This window comes from Acanthaster planci, linkage group LG06, assembly GCF_054643075.1.
Source record: "Acanthaster planci isolate LZ-2023a linkage group LG06, COTS_SCS, whole genome shotgun sequence".
Classification (NCBI taxonomy): domain Eukaryota; kingdom Metazoa; phylum Echinodermata; class Asteroidea; order Valvatida; family Acanthasteridae; genus Acanthaster; species Acanthaster planci.
In genome coordinates this window covers 7,559,677-7,581,550 of record NC_141782.1, presented here as the reverse complement: position 1 = coordinate 7,581,550, position 21,874 = coordinate 7,559,677, and the positions used below count along the sequence as shown (strand labels likewise).

General features: G+C 41.4%; 1 protein-coding gene across 8 annotated transcripts in view; it reads left to right on the top strand.

Moving 5' to 3' along the window:
• Positions 1–21,874, top strand: part of LOC110979988 (zinc finger homeobox protein 3-like) — a 113,298-nt gene that overhangs the window by 39,777 nt on the left and 51,647 nt on the right. For 3 of the 8 annotated variants that reach the window (XR_015425610.1, XM_022236216.2, XM_022236213.2), the window contains one exon: positions 20,196–20,477. The gene's annotated coding sequence lies outside the window, so the exon portion shown is untranslated. Of the gene's footprint in view, positions 1–2,075; positions 6,593–6,612; positions 6,722–6,761; positions 8,168–12,817; positions 12,901–20,195; positions 20,478–21,528; positions 21,550–21,874 lie in introns of those variants that run through there. The other 5 variants (XM_022236215.2, XM_022236214.2, XM_022236222.2 and 2 more) reach the window with 5 other exon arrangements.

Genomic DNA, 21,874 nt, shown 5'->3' with positions numbered 1-21,874 from the left:
ACTTTGTAACCCTCCCCTCTTGATACTCTGTACATGTCCAAAAAGGAAAGGTAAATATGAACTTTAATGCCTTTTTCTGAAAGAGCATTTTTTAAGGTGGATGCAGTGAATTTTTAACATAACAAATGATGCCACAAAAGTTTTTATTCCAAACGGTGTTCTAACAGTCAGCACCGGGTCTTAGTTCTCTTAAAATAAAGAAACAGATAATTCACCTCCTGTAGAAGTTAAAGATGAAGGTTACCCTTTCAAAAGATGTGACTAAAGATCTGTTTACAGAATTGGTGCTGTCCTGTTTTGTTTGATTGGTAAGAAGACAAACGGCCAACCAAACTCTGACTAGGCCAGCTAGGTGAAGTGAAGTGACAGTATGGCACGTAAGTGGTTTTCAGGAGTAATCACACAACAGGGTCAGCACCAAGATTGTCCATATAGCAGAGGAGCAGGCTTTTCCTCTTCAGACAAAACTAGCCACCAATATTTCCTCTATGACCCATACAAGACACCAACCCCAGTCGGCCCTCTACTCTGATCTTAGGTACTCTCATTCTCTCAGTCCAAATGACTCAAGAGAGGAAATCACTACCAGCTGGATCACCACACAGCGTGGCATGTCTGCTGCAAAAAGATTTGTGTACCTTTTTTACCCACCACTGTTTGTGCCTGACCTTGCTCTAAGGTCAACCCTCTGAGGTATTCAGTTAGTCTGGTCCCTGCTGGCTGCCCAGAGGCAGCTTGTGTTGGGGGATGCTTGGAGTTGTTGGCGGGGCACAAGACCACATTCCAGTTGTCTGTAGTGTAATCAACCCATAAGCAAATCAACTAACAGATTTATAACACTGGTTTAATTCCTGGTAATTTTCCTTCCTGCAAGCTGGAGAGTGTGACTCGCAGAGATTGAGGGGGAAAAAGAAGAGAGCTTGTCTTCTTCTGGTTCTATTTTTTTAAAGGGCTGCCAGCTTTAATGGCCTGGATTGTTTACATTACATGCATTCTGCCATAAGGTCCCTCAGCTTTCATTTATGGCTTCAAACCTCTGCAGTGCAAGCACACTCCTTTCTCCTAATTGGCTTTCCTGGGCCTGCAGTTGTCTGGCCCAGCAAGCCTGGCCTAAGCTTTTTCTCCAACCAACCAGTCCCTTCTTCCATCTCTCTTCCTCCCCCCCTCTTTTTTGTGTGTGTGTGCAAATTCATTATCAACGACTCCCGTATCATTTTTCATCTTGCCTGACCTGAATATATCAGATGATCATGGTGATGGGGGTGAGGTAATTAAGTTTGCATGTGCCTTAGTCAGCCTATGCGGTCCTTACCAACAATTACAAAGAGGGCCGTGTCGGGCGTGGAGAGGACCCTAAGTGAAGAATTTTTTTTTTTCTGTCTCTCTCTTTCATTTGAGTTGGAGGATTAATATAGATTCTGTCCAGTCTGAGTTTTATTGCTGTCCATGCACTTTCCGTTGTAAGAAAAATCCTAGTTTGGTGGTTTTTCTCCCTCTACGCCACTAGTTCACTGCAGACACAGCCTCCTGGTTTTTAATTATAGCACAACTTTAATATTGTCCATGTCACATCCTGATATCACCAAAAAGGTGTGACACGAAACGTGTATTAAAAAAGTATGTTAGGAAATGTCATAGCATGCTTCCTGAGCAGGTTTTTTTTTTTATTTTTTTAATCATTCCGCATATGCCTGCCATAATTTTGAATCACATTAGACATGTATGTGGGTCTCCCTTTACACTCTGCTCTCTGCATGTTTTACATTATTCATATATCAATTTTTCACACTCTGGTTTCCATAGTGATGTTTAAACCTATACCATTGCAATAACAAGTGTCAACAGTGCAGCATCGTATTCAGGTGTCCATGGTGGGACAGTAAATTGTTAATTTAATGCATTTTAAAACAGCTTTTCCCTTTTCCCCCGCGGTGTTGCATGTTATGGCTGTCCATTTTCAACAATGCTAATTAAGCATTTGGGCCATTTCAACATAATTTGTGAAGGTATAATTCATGTTCAGTTGGTATCAGAATCTGCATGTATTTTTTTCTTTGTCTCCATACCCTCTGCAGGTGAAACAAAATTGACATTGCAAGCGCATGAGTTGTTCACAAATGGCTCCAAGGTTTTTCCCAACAAAGCCCAAAGATAAAGAGTTAGATTGTTAACATTTTGTCTGGCACAATCTCTTCATCAAGCTTCCTTCACTGATTGCTTTAATGACACCTGAGAAAACATTGTTGCCTCAGATTTGTAGAGGATTTTTCTTTTTAAGTTTTGACCTCTTTGTATAATTCCAATTTTTACCCTATGTATATATCACAGAGTTTTTCCAACATGTTAACTAGCATGTAAGGTCATGGCGAGCCCGAATAAAGTGTACACTATCGCACCATTTGTTATGCCAGATGCATTAGACCCATTGTGAGCTTCCTGTCTCCTACCTACATCCAGCTGATTTATAACTTCAGAAATGACTTATTTATACTTATGGTCCTAATGCAATTTTCTTCAGCTCTAAACTGTGTCATAAGAGGCACCCCTGTCCAAATCGTACCCTGCAATTCTATGCCACTTTTTTTTTTAAATAATTCCAAATAAAAAGGGAGCTTATCTCCTCCAGTCATTTGTTGCCATGGCAATGCCCTTAGAATCCCCTTTCCTGGTGGCAGTTGAGGCAAATTAATGAGAAGTGGGTAAATGAGCAGAGATTGTTGGCCAAAGCCCAGCAAATGCCACGCTGGACCAATATCCCGCAGTGTACTGTCACGTGGCTGCCGAACGTTCGCATTCATCAGGTTAAGTGATTTTGTGGGCAGTCTCATTGGACCATTGCCATTGTAACAAGTTGGTCAGGCCCCTACTCCCAGTTCTCTAACTCTCTTCTTTCCTGTGCTTGAAAAGGTCCTCCCTTCTAAAAAAAAAGATTAAAGAAGCCAAGTGCAATGGGAGTTGAACATCCAACAAAGTACTAGATAAATGAACTGGAGCATCGTAGTGTTATCCTTAGTGTTATCCTATTTGGCAAGGGTAAGCTAGATTTTTTTTTAGGGGGGCAGGGAATCGAGATTAATTCAGCAATGAAATTGTACCTTGCTTACTGTGCCTCACAACATTGTAAACACAATTTAATCTTTGTTTCCTTATTTTTGTTTTGTCTGCACTGTATCCTGATTTCATGGCCCTTCAATTGCCATGCTACAAATTGTCAAGAAATTGTTTAAAAAGAAGAAAAATCCTGTGACATTTGTTGCACCAGATGCTACCTCTGCTGCCCAAGGAATTGTGTTGGAAATGAAATACAAATAGTGAAATTTGGAACTGTGCCTTGCACCACATCCAGGAGACAAGAAAAGGGTGAAACCTAAACCTGCAGGTTCAAATCAATACAAATTTTCAAATGTTAATGTTTCAGCGTAACGGGAGAGGGGGAAAAAACAGCATCAGCTTTTGAAATCAATACTGATTAGAGATCCACAAATTAGAGAGTTTGGCTATTGGGAGGGGGTATGGGAAGGTATGACCAATTATCCATCACTTCAGAGAATTGCAACAGCTTTAATTAATATTACAGCACTCCAGATGGGCAAGCGGCAGTCTGTGTTTGTGCCATTTTTAAAGATTTCAGATAACGTCTGGAGAGATGAAATGAACAAAATAAACAAATTTACCTCAGAATTTAATGGGTGCTGTATCAGCATGTAGAGACAAACGCTTCCCTAATTTTCTGTTCCCAGTTTTGTCAAGTAAACTTTTTTGTTGCATCGTTCACACGTTAAGTGAAATCAGGTGTTTCAGAAAGTAAAACTGTTTTTCTTGATTTTTGGAGAGCAGATTTTGGAGCAGATTTAAATTTTCTTGCATTTTGTAGCTTCAGTCATCATAACTCAGTCAGTTGAGGCTTCTAAACAGTGTTTGCCTTTCAAAAATGTGGTCAAGACAAAACACCAAATCAGGCATTTATGATTAGGCCCTAATTTAGAAACTGCTTTCACTTGATGTATTATGCCATACATTTCTTTCATAGAACCCCTCCAAAAAGGAGCAGTCACCAAACTGTTGTCCTCAGCTGAACCCACCTCTAGCTAGACCTATTTTCCCTGAACCCTTTTTCCTCCTGTTGGAACATTGTCTCATCCATTATGCATACTGTCCTACCCAAATATGAATGAAAATCTCACGTGTCAGTTAACCAAAAAGTCCTTTGCTGAATGCAATTACCATTGATTTCACTCTTTCAGAACAGGCCAGGTTTCTGACTGAAATAAGGGTGAAATTGTTCCTCTTTTCTATTCCTGTGTGGACAATTTTAGGTTGATTTTGTTTTGACAGTGTCGGTATTTCCATGCGTCCTTCAAGGGGGAGGTGGTGGAGAAGTGAATGTAATGGTATCTACACTTCCACGATTTCCTCAAGAGTCAAACTCTATCATTCATGTGATTTGTCAAATTTGTGGATTGGATATTTTGTCTCAAAAAGATCAAGGGGGAGGGGGGATGCTTAAGCACAAGATGGAAAATGCAGTGACAAGGCATAAAACCTTTGAAGCTAAGCACTTAATTTTATCAACAGGTTCTCTAGTTTTTCTCTCAGTTCAATCATTTGATGTTCACAACTTCTTAATTAATGTCAGTTCTGGGTGACTGAACCACATTCGACAGAACATCATGTAAACTATACATGTGGGGTTTATTGAGACAAAAGAGCCCCACCGTATCTCTGTAACCCCATCACAGCCAGTCTTTCCATTCAACTTCTCAGCATCTCTTAAAAATTGAAACTCTACATCCTGTTTAGTTTTTACGAATCAATTGTTCATTCCACATTCCACCATGCTGATAAAGCACCTTTCCTGGAAACCTTGCTCTCTGCGGCCAACAGAGGGCAGAATGTAGGCCCACCATTGACTTCATTCTCTTGAATTTCCACCATGCTGCCACACTGAGTGTCCCCCATGCAAGCCCACAATTTCTTTACGCACACATTTTCCCCTTTTTTCCTCTCTTGTGGCTCTCCCTATTGTTACCATGGTAGCACTTGACCCACGTTGGCAATGTTTGCCGACCCTTTTGTCTCGTCTATCCTCTTAGCCTTTTAGATGAAAACTATTGTAATCGTGCATACAGCACTTGGGCTTTCTTTTCTCATTGAGAGTTTGCCATGCTTGAACGGGTTCCAATTTTCATGCAGACCGAGCTAGTTTTGTACTGGAGTAAATTGTTTGAAGCCCTTTCTTGTTTTTTTTTCTTTTGTGATGGTGGGGGGGGGTGTTTCAGCCAAACCTTTTGTCTTGACCCAGTTTTGACATCACTCACATCACTTACTCATTCAGCCATTTTTTTTGGCATTGTACATGTAAATTAGTGTGTGTGTAGTGCGTGGGTGTGTGCAAAGTCTCCGTTTGCTAGGGGATAGGCAAATTAAAGCGTAGTAGTTTCAGCCAGCAAAGAGTAGGAAGTTTTAATCATGTTTCAACTGTTGGTGCAACAGTGCCCCGTGTCCTGCCAAATCGTTTTGGGGAAGTGTTGGTTTCTGGTGTAATTTTTCCTCTAACGTGCCATAAATTTGCCCCTAGGTATTTGGACTTTCTATGTCATCACTTATCACCTCTCAACATCAGTAAAGCTATTTTTGTTCTGCAGGCACTCGCTTGCCAAATTAGTCTTGAAGAACAAAAGTACATTAAAATTTTCACCAGTGAGTTGGGCGATGAGGAAAACTGCATCCATATCAGTTGTAATTTTAGTATCTCTTGAATGATGTTCGTCTGTGGTATGTAAATTGATCACACTTGGCAGAAGGCGTTCTGTGAAATGTGATATATATTTCCACTACCTGTCTATTAAAACCAGAAACCAGGATAGACTTGATGCCTGCAGTTTATTGTTTTGTTTTTCAAGGATCATGAAAAAAAGCAGAGTCATAAAGCTATAGCAAGTTATATGGAATTTGCTTGGGACCCGACACACCCAACACACTCCAAGCAGTTCAGCATCCATCCTAATTGCTAATGTGCTCAGGGCTTGTGCTGCACAACTGCAATAAATCATGCCAAGTTAGTCTTGACAAGCAATATCAAAATGATTCCCCATGACACCAAAGAAAAGCCTCTCTACTTTATTGTTTGCTTTCCCGCCCTCATCTTTGCTCCTGAAAAGTTTCCCAAGCCCTCTCTGGACTGACCCCCCTCCAGGCTTCCAGCATGTCTAGCCCTCCTTCCCACTTCTCCCTTTTGCCTTGATAACCAGGTAATATGGGTGATTGAATGCTGCTCAAGGTTTCAACACTGATCAAGACCCCCAGAAAAAAAGGTTGTAGTACCCCAAAGGGCTTTAATTGCATTTGCATATGTTGATTGGGGCCAGGCAGAGACACACACAGGCACTTGCAGGCAGGCCCTGGCCGGCTTGAATAAAGCCTTTCTGCTCTGTTCACTCAGCAATTTTGGGGACCCCATTCACATGCAAACAAGGTTGGCTTTTCAGTGTTGTGTGCTAGCTGTACACCCTTTTTTGTTTGATGACCCCATAGGAAATTCTTTATGGCTTACAAGTGCCATTAATTCTACCTATGTTAGTGTGTGGCACAGGTAAGTAATCTCCCCCCATTGTATCAGTGTGGTAGAAAGGAAAGGAGGTGCTTTTTTGCATGAACGGTATGTGAATGCCATTGCATGTGATATCCAGAGAGGGATTCAGAGCGAGAGAAATTACAAAAGGTGGGTGTTAATGTTCACCATCTGATGTTTCTCAATTTTTTTTCTGGGGGCAATTTAGAATAACGAGTTGTCTAGACATCTCATTAAAAGTCCCATAGATCAGGGCTGACTGTTGGCTATCTCCCACACCACACACTCTTCTAGCTCCAGCACATGGATTCCGTGATAACTAGCGCATTACAGGTGAAACCAGTGGAACTGGTCACTGCAGGTTTCTTGGCCTCCTCACCCATTCAACCATGATTCAACACATCAATAACTACCTGCTATTACCAGCGACTGTCTTCAACCCTTAAGGTTTCCCACACCTCCCATTTACCAACTACTTTACTGCAGGAAGCTTAATGCTCCACCAAAGGACAGCTTTTGGAGATAAGATCATTTACATATGTAGATGATATCAATTAAGGTGATTAGGTAAGGATACAGCACAAACCCATAGTGGTAACCCTTGTTGAAAGGCTTTGGCCGTTAACCACACTTGAGTTTGAGTTATCACCTGATTATTTTTTTCTTGTCAGTGTGGTTTTTCTGTTTCTTTATCTTTGGTCCATGACTCTCGCCAATACTTTGTCCAGAATAGCTAGAGCCCAGGTGCGCCAATTTTGCCATCTAATCTTGTCTCTGTGCCTGCCGGAGTGTCCATAGGATGCCACACTTTGTTCCTTTGCCTCCCAGTAGCACAGCTCCCCCCACCTCATGTGTTGACTACCAGCAGCATCTTTAATATCAATATTTGGTGCAATTTGATGACTCCGATTTCTACTGATCCTCTACATATATGTGCACCACACCATTTGTAGCTGGCATGCTTGCCAGTATTGAAATCTCCCCTCTGCCCTCTCCCCTTCTTTTAGCATGACCTGAGACAGTTGCTCGTTGGGGCAAGAATTTTTGGAGATGAAATCAGTATCACATACAAGCTAAAATGGTATGGCCAAGGATAAGGTATGGCATAACACAAGGCCATACTGAACAGGATGCCTTTTACTCTTTGTGATCATCAACACCGGGGCACTACATGAAGGAATGTAAATAATACATACATGTACATGTAGTTGGTGATTTAAACAGGGCCTAGTTGTGGGCATGGTGATAATTGCACTGCCCGGCATTCACTTGTGTTTATTCAAATGTGAAACAAGATTTGAGTGTAAGCCATCCCGCCCAAGCTTAATTGTTGATGCTGTTGTGCATGCTGAAGCACTGCTGTGGCCGGGCCGTGAATTCAGCTAGTGCTGCATGCGGTATGTGTATGCACTCAACCCAGTCAGTGAGCAATCTGTGTGGTGTGAGCATGCGGGACCCCTTCTTTCTCCTTGACTGTCAGTCAGTCAGGGCAAGCTAGTTCACCGGTTAATGAGGCCAACTGCTGTCTGGTGTGTCTGGGTGTGTGTGTGGGTGCCTGTTTTTTTGTGTGGAGAGTCCTGTGGGGGCCGGGGGAAGGTAAGAACCATGACCTTTGCTACAAACCTCTGGTTAGTGCCTTGCGTTGTACATATGTATGTACATGTACAATATGTTGAGTAACATCGATGTGTGCTTTTTGTAACCCACTTCCATGTGAATTGTGTGTACCCCACTGTCAGTATATTACATATACCAAGTACAGTGTACATGTATGGCTTTCCTTATCTCTACACTGTGCAAACTCCTGAAGTGAATAGCCGTGGCATTTCCTGACAGTAAGGACAGGAGGCCACAGCATGGCATGTTCACCTCATGCTGAGGGCAAGCCCAGGCAACAGATCCACTGTACAGATTGGCAATCGGAGCCAATATTAGCACAACCTAGTCTGTGATATTTTTTATTTTTTTGTGTATTTTTTTTCCATGGCCTACTGAAAGGCTGGCATCGCTGGTGGATATCGTACGTAGGTTCTCTCGGGCAGGCAGGCAACGATGCGATGGGATGCTGGTAGACAGGACATACCCATGCCAAAGTGTCAGACTGAACCTATGTAATGATTCCTACATACATGCACCGTACTGGTTTCTCATCAGTCAGTACAATTATTTGAGCACTGTCATTCAATGAAGAATGATTTGGGTGTTTTGATATTTGCTTTGTGTTGAGTGGGTACGGATCATGTGTTCTCATGTAGTGTTCATCTATAGGGGAATTATTTTCTTTCAGTGACAAGTAGTTAATAGCTAAACCATTGTGGTAAAAGAAATCAATTATTGTGATATCTTTGTAGAAAACTAATAACGGAATGGTATGTATTTGCTTGAGAAATATTGATATGGTGGGGCCTTACCTGTGTATGTAAATGCCTACTTGCAGCTGTGCTTTGATTTTTATTGTTTTTGAATAGAGTTTGAAGTTTGAAAATGTTCATGCATAGAATGCGTAGAATGTAGAAATTCTGAAGTACACAGACCTGGTTAGCTCGCTCAGATCGACATGCTGATACATGTAACTGGATTGTAATACATATATTTTTCATGGAGTTAGACTTCCTGCATTTGTAAGCAAGGTTATCAAAATGAAGTATTTCTTGTTTAATTACAAGTTGGCAATTGAAGTACATGTAATGCGTGCATCGCACTGAAACTGTCATTTCAAAATATATTGTTTTGGAGGCGGAACACCTGAAAGATGTTTTATTGTTGACACAATAGATTTGAGCATTCCATTTCTAATTTTCAATAAATATGGAAACTAATGAAGGTATTGTATAGGTGGCTGTCCAGCCGATCAGTTTGTCTATTTCTTTGTAGGTGTGTAATTGCTTTCTCTCCCACAATGGGCTGGGACTAGTTCCTGGAGTTGTTCATGAATTTTGCTCCTGGGCTTGCTCCACAGCATGAATTAATGCAGTTTAATTAATTTTAGTTCAGATTAAAATCCTTTCCTTGGTTACAACTACCTGTGTAGTTTCTGTGCCCGGGAAGGGGGGGTCTTTGAGTGTTTCTTGTTGTCCATACAGGTTTTGGTTTCCATACAAATAGATGAATAATGGCTATACCTTGGCAAGCGACCAATTTCTGCAGATTAAATTGCCTGTGCTTTTTGTTCTTTGGAATGATTAGTTTTTTTCAGAATGAAATAGCCTGCTTGCTGATATACATGTTAAGTACCCAAATCTTCAATGTGGCAAATGAAACAGGGAAATTTTTGTAGTCTGTGCCATTACATTGCAATTAATTGGACATTTCATAATGAGTCCCAGACACAGAGGCCACCCATGGAGAGCCAATGTCTGGCTAAGCTAGGGCTTTGAGGTCACGAGGTCACCAACTTTATGAGTGTTCAAATGTTAAAAGGGAGGAGGGCAACCTGATCATAAGGGGCCCCCCAAAACTGAATCAAAATCGGGATGGTAGGAATGAGCTGGGTGGAGTCATAAAATGCCTTCACGCAATTACATCAAGATGATGGCACAATCACAGGCATGATACCCAACTGGACAGAATGAGATACTTGGAAGTTGAGACAAAAATGCAGAATAAACATTGGTCCTGTCCATGATTCCCCTCCCCCATGGAGACCAAACAAAGGAAGGAAACAAAAAGCAATAGCAAAAGGCATCTGTGTCCTCCTGAGTATAATTGTTTATTCTGAGCATGTTGTCCTATCTCACCTCTAGCCTCATAATTTATTTGCTTTTTCAGGAGCAAATGATTCAATATGGCAGCTCTCCTGCTGGCTCACTCTCCTGTGGCCTTGTGCACATCTGCCGTAATTGCATTAAAACCCTAATACATTTAGGGAGGATGGTTTGGTGGGAGCCTTGATTACGAGAAAGAATAGGGCATCTAGATTGATTCATTAGTGCGACAAGCAATTATACTGGGGGAAAGGCCGCACTTCCATTGATTTTCACATCAATCTGTGGTTCTGTGCAGGTTCTTATAGCGAGAGGATCGGCGGTGCAAATGTCATTCAGGTTACCCAGCCTTTTTTCTTTGTCCAGTCCTCTTCCTTCTTTTAATTCTACCTTGCCACTTCCTTTCCCATATGCACAGCATACACATGCAGGCTGTGCTGCATGGGATTGCAAGAAGGATGATGTCACACAGCTGAGATGTGTTTAATGACTAGTGAGCGTAATTGGACCGGGTCGTCCGTACGGTCCAAGCTGGCCATTCAGATCGATAACCACCTCCTACCCGTACAAACCAGAACGGACAAATTTTCTCATAATTTCAAGTCCTAGTATCTTACTATAAACCTAAGCAATGTGGGAAAAATTGCACCATGCAAAATTGCAAAGTCAGTATCAGAGATTTAGATAAACTTCAGTGATTTGGGATTGTACTGGTGATTGTGTTTGGTCACATTTTAATAATACCTGGTTGAAAATTCAGTTTTAGCATAATTCACATGACTTAATTACGAGATGCTAAAATCAAGAGATGGACATCTTAGTTTCATATTAATAGCTGAATTCCTAGTGGCTATACTTTTCATTTCGGATTTCCTTTGATCTGTTTTATTGTTGAATAATTGATTCAGAGATTGCCACAATTGGATTCGTCTGCTACGTTTTTATTAAAAGCCTGCACAAGGATTCTTCAAGATCTTTACAGTGGCCAATTATCTCCTGTACTGTGGAAATTGCAGAGGAAAAAGAATAGCATGTGGTGACTTGTCCAATTGAATGACAAGTCTGAAATACTGGAGAAAAGAACAAAAAAAAATTCCAAGTGTCAGAAGTTGTTTGAGACATAGAAAATGTAACTTTGAAGGATCCTCAAAAAATTAATATGTAGACTGTCACTTCCAAAATGGCGCCATAGCTGACAAGTCGTTCCATTTACCTCACTGAGGCATGGCATGTCATGGTCTCATATTCATGCGGCAATATCATATTTATATTTTGGAGATAAATGGTCATGCTTTTTACATGCGCACGTACCAGCAGCTAATTACCCGTAGAAGGTGTCCCGTCATTATGAATGTCTGCTGCATAGGTATTGGAAAAAACGTAGGCAGTGCCGGTTAATTTTTAATGCACATCTGTCCGTTTATATTTATTGGCAATTAGGGGCTTTTTGTCTTTGTCTCTTTCGATCTGTCTGATTATGTGCAGTGTTTTTTATGTCTGGTTAATCATCCCTGTTTCACAGATGCATCATCTGAATATGAACCCTCTGCCGTGGTGGGTAGGGAGTCGTCATGACACATTCTTGCCATGTTGTCGGCACATCTGTGGTATCGCAATCTCTGTTTTGCAATCGAGGCATTTTTTTTTTACCCATGCTCCCTCTGTTTCTTGAAGTGATTTGTCATGAGGTCACCCTGCTGTACCACCAGTATTTACCTCTTACAAAAGATGGAGATGAGGGAAATTTATTGTCCAGAAGTTACCTCTTTGAACACCCATCAGTGAAAGAGATGGTTTGAACTGATGCCTTGAGTTGTGGAGTAGTAGACTTATGGAACTTGCACGTAGATTACTATGGGAGATCACATAAAAGCAAATCATTCATTTGAAAGACTACTGAAGAAGTCTTTCGGTAGGTAAATGGTTTGCTTTAAACAAGAACTGAAGGTGTGTGGTGTTTTTTTTATTTAGAAAGAGAGCCACACATGTGGATTTGAAGAAAAAGTAATTTTTGAGAAATGGCCCGAGGAGCTTCTCCTTGTCAAAACTGAAAAACGTGATTTTGGCCCCTGACAACATGAATATAGTCAAAATCGAAACAATGCTACTTTTGACGTGTGTAGTAAAAATGGTGATGATATGGCAACGATTCAGCTGTGTGCCTCCCACCACAAGAAAATTGCATTTAAGGGAGTGTACTGCTCAGATTTTTAATTTTTTTTTCAAGTTTCTGCATCAATGGGCTTAGTGTGGTCAGTCACGCATAGCTCACTGGCTGCAACCAGCTTAGGATAGAAGTGAGCAGGGCTGTTAGCCTTGAACATGTTTTGTTACATCCATTACCTTGTCTAATATTTATTCATCAATTCATGGCTTTATCACCTGGCAGTGAATTGAGGCCCCTGGTTTCAGTTTGATTTTTTAGGACTAACCCAGCTCCACTGTTGTGAGGAAGACATTTTCATTTCACTCCGCACTATTCGAACCGAGCTTCATTTCTTTGTTTTTTTCATTGTTATATCTCTTATGGTCTGCTCATCAGTACAAATCTGTGACTTGCTAAGGGCTGCTGTCAACCTCTGCCATTCCTGAGTATGTGGCCCCAGTAAGGGAGAAATCTTTCAAGTGAGTTACTTGTTGAAACTTGCTTAGCTTGTGCTCAAATCGATCTTAAAAAAATTAGGATTTGAGAGCCCCAAAAAGGGGTGAACTTATAAAAAGAAAAATCAGATTTCAAAATACGTAGAGCTTCATACAGTTTCTTGTACCTTGTGCCACCTTTTGAAACAAAAGAGATGAATATTTGTGTTGAAAGTAGTGATCATTTTTCATTTCAAAATCAGACGAGTTTTTGTAATTTTGACCTTTGTCAGTGATCTGCAAAGTTTGTTTTACTGCAACTTTATTCCAGGCTGTCAATTTGATTCAAACCCTAACTGCCGTTAGGACAAATAGAAATCTCCCGACATGGACTTGAATGCGGAACCATCAATTTGATCACGTAATCGTAGTCAAATTTGTTTTTCTCTTCAGAGTATTAAACCAAGGCTTGGTCCGGTAATTTAATGCTGAGGCATTACGTGCCTCAAGTGATTAGGCGCTGGTGAACGGAGACCTTGGCAATAGTGTCCTTAAAAATTGCAATCTAATATAAAAACCAACAGTTGACTCTTGCTTGTCCCAAAAAATCAGTCATGTTCCCTACTTTTATTAGGAAATTACACTGTAGGAAGCAGGCTGATTTGTGTGCTTTGGAGAGAGGGGAAAGCTCGGTGTGTGAATATGCATGTAAATGGCCGATAATCAGGTACATATTCCAGTGGCTAAGTTATTTGGATTTGGCTGAGCACCGGATCCTGGTGAAATTATTTCATTTGCAGCCAGCTCACACAAGCACAATTTCTAGCATGGGTTTGTTTCATTGGATGCTGATTGGATATGGATGAGATCTGTAGTGTGTGTAATGGAAATGTATGTTCACACCCTCCCTCCTTCAAATTGTTTGCTCAAACAACTTCCGGCAAGTTGAATTCTACAATAGTTGTTGTTTTTTGTTTTTTTTCCCGTTGCAAACATCCAGCAGTTGTGGCAGTATCCATACAAGGTGATATCTGTCATTTTAGCTGTCAGAGAGTTGTCCTTTCATTTTTTTTAGCAAGAACAGAAAAATTGGTTTTACTTTAACATCCTGGAATCCCCCCAAAAAATCCAAAAACCAAACCAAAAGAATTTTTGATATTGATATGGAAATGTTTCATAGGTATGATTATTGGTTAATTTTTATATGAGACAATACTTGCCCTTATACTTGTTTATTTAAGTGTCATTGTCAGTGTCGTGTACATGTATACACACAATAGAATCACCTCTATTCCCAAGTACATGTTTATGGAGATTTCCTCTATAGTTGAGAAATTCTTATTCACTTGTCTTTGTAAAAATGCCTCCAGCCTCATTTTTTTAAACTGTTAAAACTGGCTTAGAAAAATCTCCCCTGAAGCATAATCCTCATGAATTATTGTATTTTCCTTGAAATGTTGCAACCCCCAAATCCCCCATGGCTCAACATGCAGGATTATACAAAGTAAACCATTGCTGTAAAAATGTTTACTCCGGACACCTGAATATGTTTATCTCCCTAGAGAAATTCAAATAAACCCCTTCTTCAGCAGAAAAATGGACTCAATATATATGGATTTTGTACCCATAATTATACGATTTTGTAATGATTTGACTCGGCGCAAAAGCGTTGTTCTCAAAAGGTACAAGCCTAAAGCTTGTTAGTCTGTTTAAAACTCCACCCGGCATTTTCCACTGCTTAACCCTAAACTTTAGCTTCTTGTGTTTATTTTTGAAAGAGTGTGAGTGCTTATTTGTGGGGGGGAGCGAGGTGGCTGGAATTTGTGCATTACTGTCTTCTTGTCTTCTCTGTCGGGGCTGTCAGGAGGATGATGGGCATTCTGACTTCCTCCCATCACGTCAGGACGGAGGAACACCCTGATCTCTTAATCAATATCACAATTGAAACTGTACACCAAACGGTAGCACCTGCTAGCTGGGCCGTTTCCTGAGAGATGCACTTCACCCGCCGCACTCCAAACCCCGATTCTTTTTCCCTTCTCTCGGCATTTGTCAGCTAAGCTGTCTCCACCCCCGTGCACGTCTGTGTGCACCACGCGGGATCTTCAGTTTCTTTGTGGCTGCTCATTTCTGCGTTCCCTGTCCATTGGCTCACCCACCTCTACCTTTCTTTTCTTCTCTTAAACTCGGTCCTCGCCAGTTGGATGGCTTCTGCACCAACCTGTTTGTGGTCTAGGATTGATTATCATGCGTGCAGTGCACCACTTTGGAGGAAGGGGGGACCTCTTCCGAAATGCACTCGGCGTCAATTTGGGCCCAAATTGTACATGTGCATGTAACATCCGAAGTGCTGCATGGTCATACATGAATTTCCCGGCATTGTGGAATTGACGGTTTCTGGATTGATTTGTGTGAGCGGTGCTGCATTCGTTAAGGCTAATCTGGTGTATCTTGCATCAGCAATCCATTGCGCATCACCTTTGCAAAGGGGTTTTGGAGCACTGTTTTAGCTGTTGAGCTGATTTCAACTGTCACGGAATTATCAAAATGGATTTATTGTTGTTGAATGGTTCCCCCCCACCTTAGGTACTTGCAGCCAAAGTGTTTTCTTAGGACCAAGTTATAATGGTGCGGTGATTTATTCATGCCCACTGTTCAGTCCTGCCATGCATTCTTGACTTAAATCCATACATTTTCAGGTTGGAACAACAGTTTTCAGCCATTTAATCGTATTCGGTGGTGTTAAGTTACATTAAACAGAACTGCAGGGCAGCCAAGATAGAAACCCTTCTGTCTTGTGAGCAATAATGGGATCACAACCAAAGTTCTTTTTTTCTCTCTCTCTTTCTCTCTTCAAGTAACATGAGAGATCACAAGTCTTGTCACTTTGTGATTCTTGTTTAATGAATCCTGGTCATAGCTGTGAGGTAGATGTAGGCGTAATGGGCCTCTGCAAGACCACGTTGATGTTTTGCATGATCCAGGGCTCAACCCTCGCCTGTGCCGCAACCATTACCACCGGGCGCATCAGGCCGTCAACTTGTACCTGTTACATCCTTAACGCTGGACAAGCGTTGCCCGGGGGGAGGCAGGGCTGCTCTGCCCTGATCTTGTGTCTCAGCATTAAGTCCCATCCGTTGCATTATAGATAATAACTGATCAGATTCGGATCTGAATTCTCAAGTGTTCCTGGCTCATGACAGTGTGGGAGGCGATCCAGAGACATAATGGAGTTGATCTTTTTTTCCCCTCTTTTTTTTTTTTTTCTTCTTTTGAGTGACGTGAATAACAGCAAGTGCGATTGCTTTAATGAACTTTATGGCCTGAAGAACTTGATTTTCTTTCTTTCTCTCTCCTTTGGCTTGGTCTTATTTTTTTTTCTTCTCGGCTTGATGGCCAAGTGACCGAAAAATAAGTGGGAGAACTGGTGTAGTGAATCTTTTTGTCTGGTGACTGGGACTTTTCCCCCATCACAGCGAGTGAACCTGCTCTGCTGCAGCCCCGCGGGCACTGTCCAAGATGAAATAAATTTCCTTTTTAGATTCTTGTGTCATAGTCTTCCCCTCTCCTTTGCGTTCCATTTGCCGTGGGTGGGCCCCGAGCGCTTTGTCATTCCCGTCGCTGTTATTGTGCACTCTTGAAACCCTGCAGCCATTTTCATCAGCCAAAAGTGTGTTTGTGGATTGGTCCTGAGCACGAGTGGGGATTTTGCATTGCCACAGCGGACTGTAGGATACCCAGAAGGGGCGATCTTGTCCACTGATGAAACATTTTCAAAATCAGGACACTTCTAAATGGCTGGTTTTTTTTTTTATAAATCCTAATACTCTTTCCCTATCCTATTCTGCTGTAAATCATGACTAACAAGTTTATCGCTGGTTGCAAAAGGTCAAGCCGTACATGTAGGTGTGTACCTCTTGCTTGTAATATTTATAAACTCCAAAATGGTCTGATTTTTGACTGGTTCCAGAGTGAGCTCACGTTGTTTACTGATTTGCCTGCTCTTAGTAAAATGAAGTTAATTTTGCTTGTTCATTCCTGCATTCTAATTGAACACAGTTGGTGGCAGGTCCCAACGGGACTGTCCCCGAGACCCCACCCAATTAAAAAGGGGAAGTCGTAGCGCTGGGGTAGGGGCTCACAGGAAAGTGGCTTTTGGTTGGCTAGGCTCTGATTATATGCGTCAGGTAGGACACCTGTCTTGTGAGATTTGTCCTGAGAGTATGCAGGGCCAGAGATAGTGTCGTAAAATTGTTGGTGCTCATTACCGCTTTATGGCTGGTTGTACACAGGGAGGTGCTTTTGGTGAATTTTTGTATTGTAGACTCGGAAAGGACGTCTGTCATACCCCTTTTTTTGGGGGGGGGGAGGAGGACGTTGAGAAGTAGGGACTTCCCTTGCACTTGGATTGGACTAACCAACTTCTATGTTGTGTCTGAACCCAGTCTGGCAGTGGACTTGCAGTATCATCAAGGACGTCTGACTAGATCCACGTCTTTACTTGACAGCAGATGAATCTAGGTCGGGGGTCAGTGCCCTTCACTGAGACTTTGAAGAGGGCTTTATACAATGCACTCACATATGTATCAGCTAGAAATAGGTTTGGGCATGTATGTCACAGGTTTGACATGTAAATCAAAGCATAGAGAGAGGCTAACATTTTGCCACACAGCTATACCTTTTTAATGCAACAACAGTTGCTGTATTCATGAATGTTTGCCCACCACTGAGCTTAAAAGCTTTCTGCAGCTGTGAGACTGTTGAGCCTAAAAGTTTCTCCAGCCAAGGAAAAAACAAATCTAGTTGACAAGTGATGAATTATTAATGGGCAAAGATAAAAATTTCCGATTTCAGTTGTTGGTCATATAAAGTCTTGAATTAGTCAACCATTTTTATCTTGGCTGATGGGTTTTCTTCATCCCCATTTAGTATATATGCAGTACCTCACATCTCTAGTCTTCAAGTCATGACTCAGAAAAAGCATCAATGTTAGAAAAGGTTTGTTTCCTGTATTTGTGGAGACTGATGTTTGCTTCTAAGAACAAATGCACCGCAATTAAAATGAAAATAATGGCTGAACTGTGCTGGAATAAAACGTTGGACCTTGAAATGTTTGCCCATGTGTATTTGTATTGCAAGCTTCCATCCTTTTTCTTTTTGGGACGTTTTATTTCAAGTGGATGAAGCTACAGCTCTGGATAGCATTTTGCTCACTGCTAATAAGACCCATCCAGGGCCCCATTTCATGGTGCTGCTTACCATTAAGTAAATTCTTTGCTAACCGTAGCACAGAAATTTGCTTACAGGGAATACATGGAAAGTGTATTTCGCAGCGAATTTTTGTAGTCACTGACTTTCTGGCATCATGTTATCAACTTCTGCTTCAGTGTAATGGTGTCTTTTTCGTTAACAGGAAACATTCATATACAGTTGCTTTTAAAAGTTTTTGTTTAAGAACTGTTCATATAAAGAAAAAAATCAGCATTGATTTGAGTGAATAGAGGAAGAGTTTACTTACATGTGTATTGATTTTGTAGGGGAATTGTTTTTTCTTTCATTTTGTGTGTGCGTGTGTATGTTGTTTAAGGGACTATTGCAATGTTGTGAAATTCAACGGAAAGGAACTTTTCATTGTAGAAAAACAAAGTGTATGAGCTCAAGTGAAGCAGAAGTGAAATATAATTTGGATGAAGAGAATTTTCAATGAATCTGTGGCCACTCTCAAATGACTGAAAATGAGGCAGAGCCTTGGGGCAAGCTTCCTCTTGTTAAACGCCCATGGAAACTGTTGCTCTGTACTGCCTGTAGGGTTTAATCCTGAGTGTGTCTGTCAGCCAAATCTATGCACATTGCAGTGAACATGCACGACAGGGTACAGCCCACTAATTCAAGCCCCATTGAAAACAGTGTAAAATCAGCACTGTTCACGGCCAGATAGCATGCACGCCAACATCCCTGAGGTTTCTGAAACACAAATGAAATTCTTGTCTGGTCATTAATCTTTCAATTTCTTTTCAATTTTTTGTGGGTTAACCATTACATTTTTAATTATTCCCACAAAACAAAATCACCCCTCAAAAAGTGATTTTTCCGAAGTTTGATTGCAGCCATTTTTCAACCCTCATCTTTCTTGGGCACCTTTTCAACCGTAGTTTTTATCCATTCTGCTCTCATATGAAAGCTGCCAGGGAGTTGATCCTGGCAAGGTTTTGCACAATCTCGCCATTTTGGGGGTCAAACAATCTCCTTGTTCAAAGATATTGTGGGGGCACTTTTGATGCTAATGAGCTGGCCAGAAATTCTAACTTGAAATAGTGGTCTGCACCCAGGGACTCAGGGCCAACAGGGACAAATGCTTCTTTTGATGTCATCTGAATATAAGACAACCCTGCCACCAGTCTTTTCAAAAGTAGAAAAGAGTTGTCTTCAATCTGGATATGGAATCAATGGTATAATCTTTTCTGCAATTGAGTTCTTTGGGGCATCAAGTCATTGTTGTTTCGTACATGTACAGGCAGTGGAATGGCCATTTCTATGCAAGAAAATCATGTTGACTTGTTCTTTGAGGTTCCTCACCTTCAAAAATGTCACTTACATGTACTGATGATTCCTGTTGCTGTGTCCTGTCATTCATTTGTTCTGGTTTATGTATACCAGTGTACTATACCAACTATGAAGTCTGGTGGATTTGGTTTACACTAAAAGAGTTATGATAAAGATGGTGATTACAGTAACCATTAGGGAGTTAAAAACAATTGATAAAAGGCCCATATGAAAAGTTACAAATACATGTTCTACCAAAAGAGAATAAGAGTTGCCAATCATTTTGAACTTTCTGCATTATACAGAATTGCAGATTGTATCTTAGAGTTCTAATTGTGAGATTATCCACCTGCCTAGTGTTCCTTGAGGTATGCTATAATAAATGTTGGATGGACCTGAAATGATCTTCTTTAATTTTGTCTTTGAAAAATCTTTCCCTTTTCACAGAGCCCCTGTCCTTGGGGAGTTCAGTCATTTGTCTTTTTACTACTCGTTAGCCCCTTTTTACTTTTGTTACACTAATTACAAAAATTGTTCATTGGGCCTGCAACTCCTCTGAATGTGCAACCATTTCAATTGCTAATGACAGGCCCCCTTAATCTGTTGGTGGGAAAGTACATGCCAGGTACCCTGATAGGTCCAGCCTGAATGCCCTTTGGGATTGAAGGGAGATGAGAGAGAGAGGGGGGGAAAAGCCAACAGCATTTGGCAGGCTTAACTTTCCCTCATTCTCCCTGGGCATAATCCCTCTATGTTTTCAGTAGGGCTAATCCATCTCTGTCTTTTGTTCTGAACAGAATTCCAGTGGAGGGGAGCCCAACCCGGACCTTTTGGCAAAGTGTGCTCAGGGATTAAAGAAGGAGCATTCTGATGCATGAGGTGGTTGGAGAGTCATTTAGGAAAGTACAGTAGGGGAAAGAGGCAGACGAGACGAGGAAGGGGGCCAAGTTATTTAGTTGAGGGTGCCGTGGTTCCTTCTTCACAGGGTGTTGCTCTGAACGCCCAGGATTAAATTTGTTACACTACCTAGACAACGGTATTGGCCCACAAGCTACCTAGGACGAATTTAACCATGACAGGTATGTGTCCTATAATGAAAATCTCCGGGGGTGTGAAAGTCTCAAAGTTATGCGTACTATTTCTAACTGTTGTAGACTTAGCAGATTTTGTTTTGCTGTGCCAATTTAGAATTTGCACAACCAATGAAGGGGTTCATAATGCACAAAAATCCAGCTTTTTTCCTTTTTTAATGCTAGTATATTGCAAAGGACTGACTGAGTAACCCAAAAAAATGCTTTGGAAATATGACAGTATCAGTTTGCTGGTAAGAATTTGTGTACTGACTTTGTCAGAAATAGTTCAGTATAGCCAAAAATCAGATCCATTGAACACATTTCATTCACATACTGTACAGAGATTCTCACCTACCAAACTGAAAAAAAGGCCTTACCTCATCTCTACCAATCATAATTTACTCCCAACCGCTTTTAATTCCCCTAGTCCTTGGCAGGACTCCAGCATTGTCCAACTTCACATGATTACATTTATAAATGCATATCCCTCGCCCTTGACCCTATTCCCATTTTCAAAGAGATAAACACATTCCAGGCCCTGGCCTGCAAGATAGACCAACCCCTGCTCACTTAAAATAATGGCCCCAATGACGGTGTGCATGTGTTGTGTGGTGTGTGTGCCTCTTGCCTAGCCTTGCCTGGCTTTTCCCTGGCTTCTAGCCATTGTTTCCTTCCACAGCAAAAAATGCCACCAATTAGGTTGTGCTTGACTGCTGTAATTGTCTCCCAACCAACCAGCAATCACTGCAAAACCAGGGCCTGGTCTTCCAACTTTTTTTTCTCTTCTCTGTATCTCTCCCAGGCTGTACACTGTATATATGAATTTTTCCCCTCGGCATACCAGCCTGGGTGCTGAATAGCCGATTTCCACCTCATTAAACCGATCCATTCAAACAGCTGGTGACTTTGAATCCCATGGACCCAAAGTCACAGGGGCCTCTCTCCCTCAATGGTGCCCGTCTTTTTTTGTTGTCCCGTTTCTGGACAAATTGTTTCTGTTCACTGATGAGAGAGCAAGTGAAGAGCCCCTTGGTTCAAAGCTTGTTGTCGCCAGTATTGCTTGGAGTTGACAAAACGAGTAAGTCACACCGGTGTGTACACTGTATGTGTGTGGGTCAGTTTATACCATCTTCACCAGTCAGCTGGGCTGACAGACAACATTCTTTATGTGACACAGTGATTGACCAGGCGTAGAGAGTTCACCAGATTAAATTGGTGCATGTCTTGAGCTGCCATTGTGCTGCAAGTTACACTCTGGTCATGGTACACACATCACCCAAGCGCATGTACACAGGTCAAGTTTTTTTCCTCCCCTCAAGTATTAATGGGGCTGATGTATATAATTCATTGTGCAGGTTATTTTTTTTTTGGCTGGGTGATGGTGTCTTTGTTACCCTACAGCA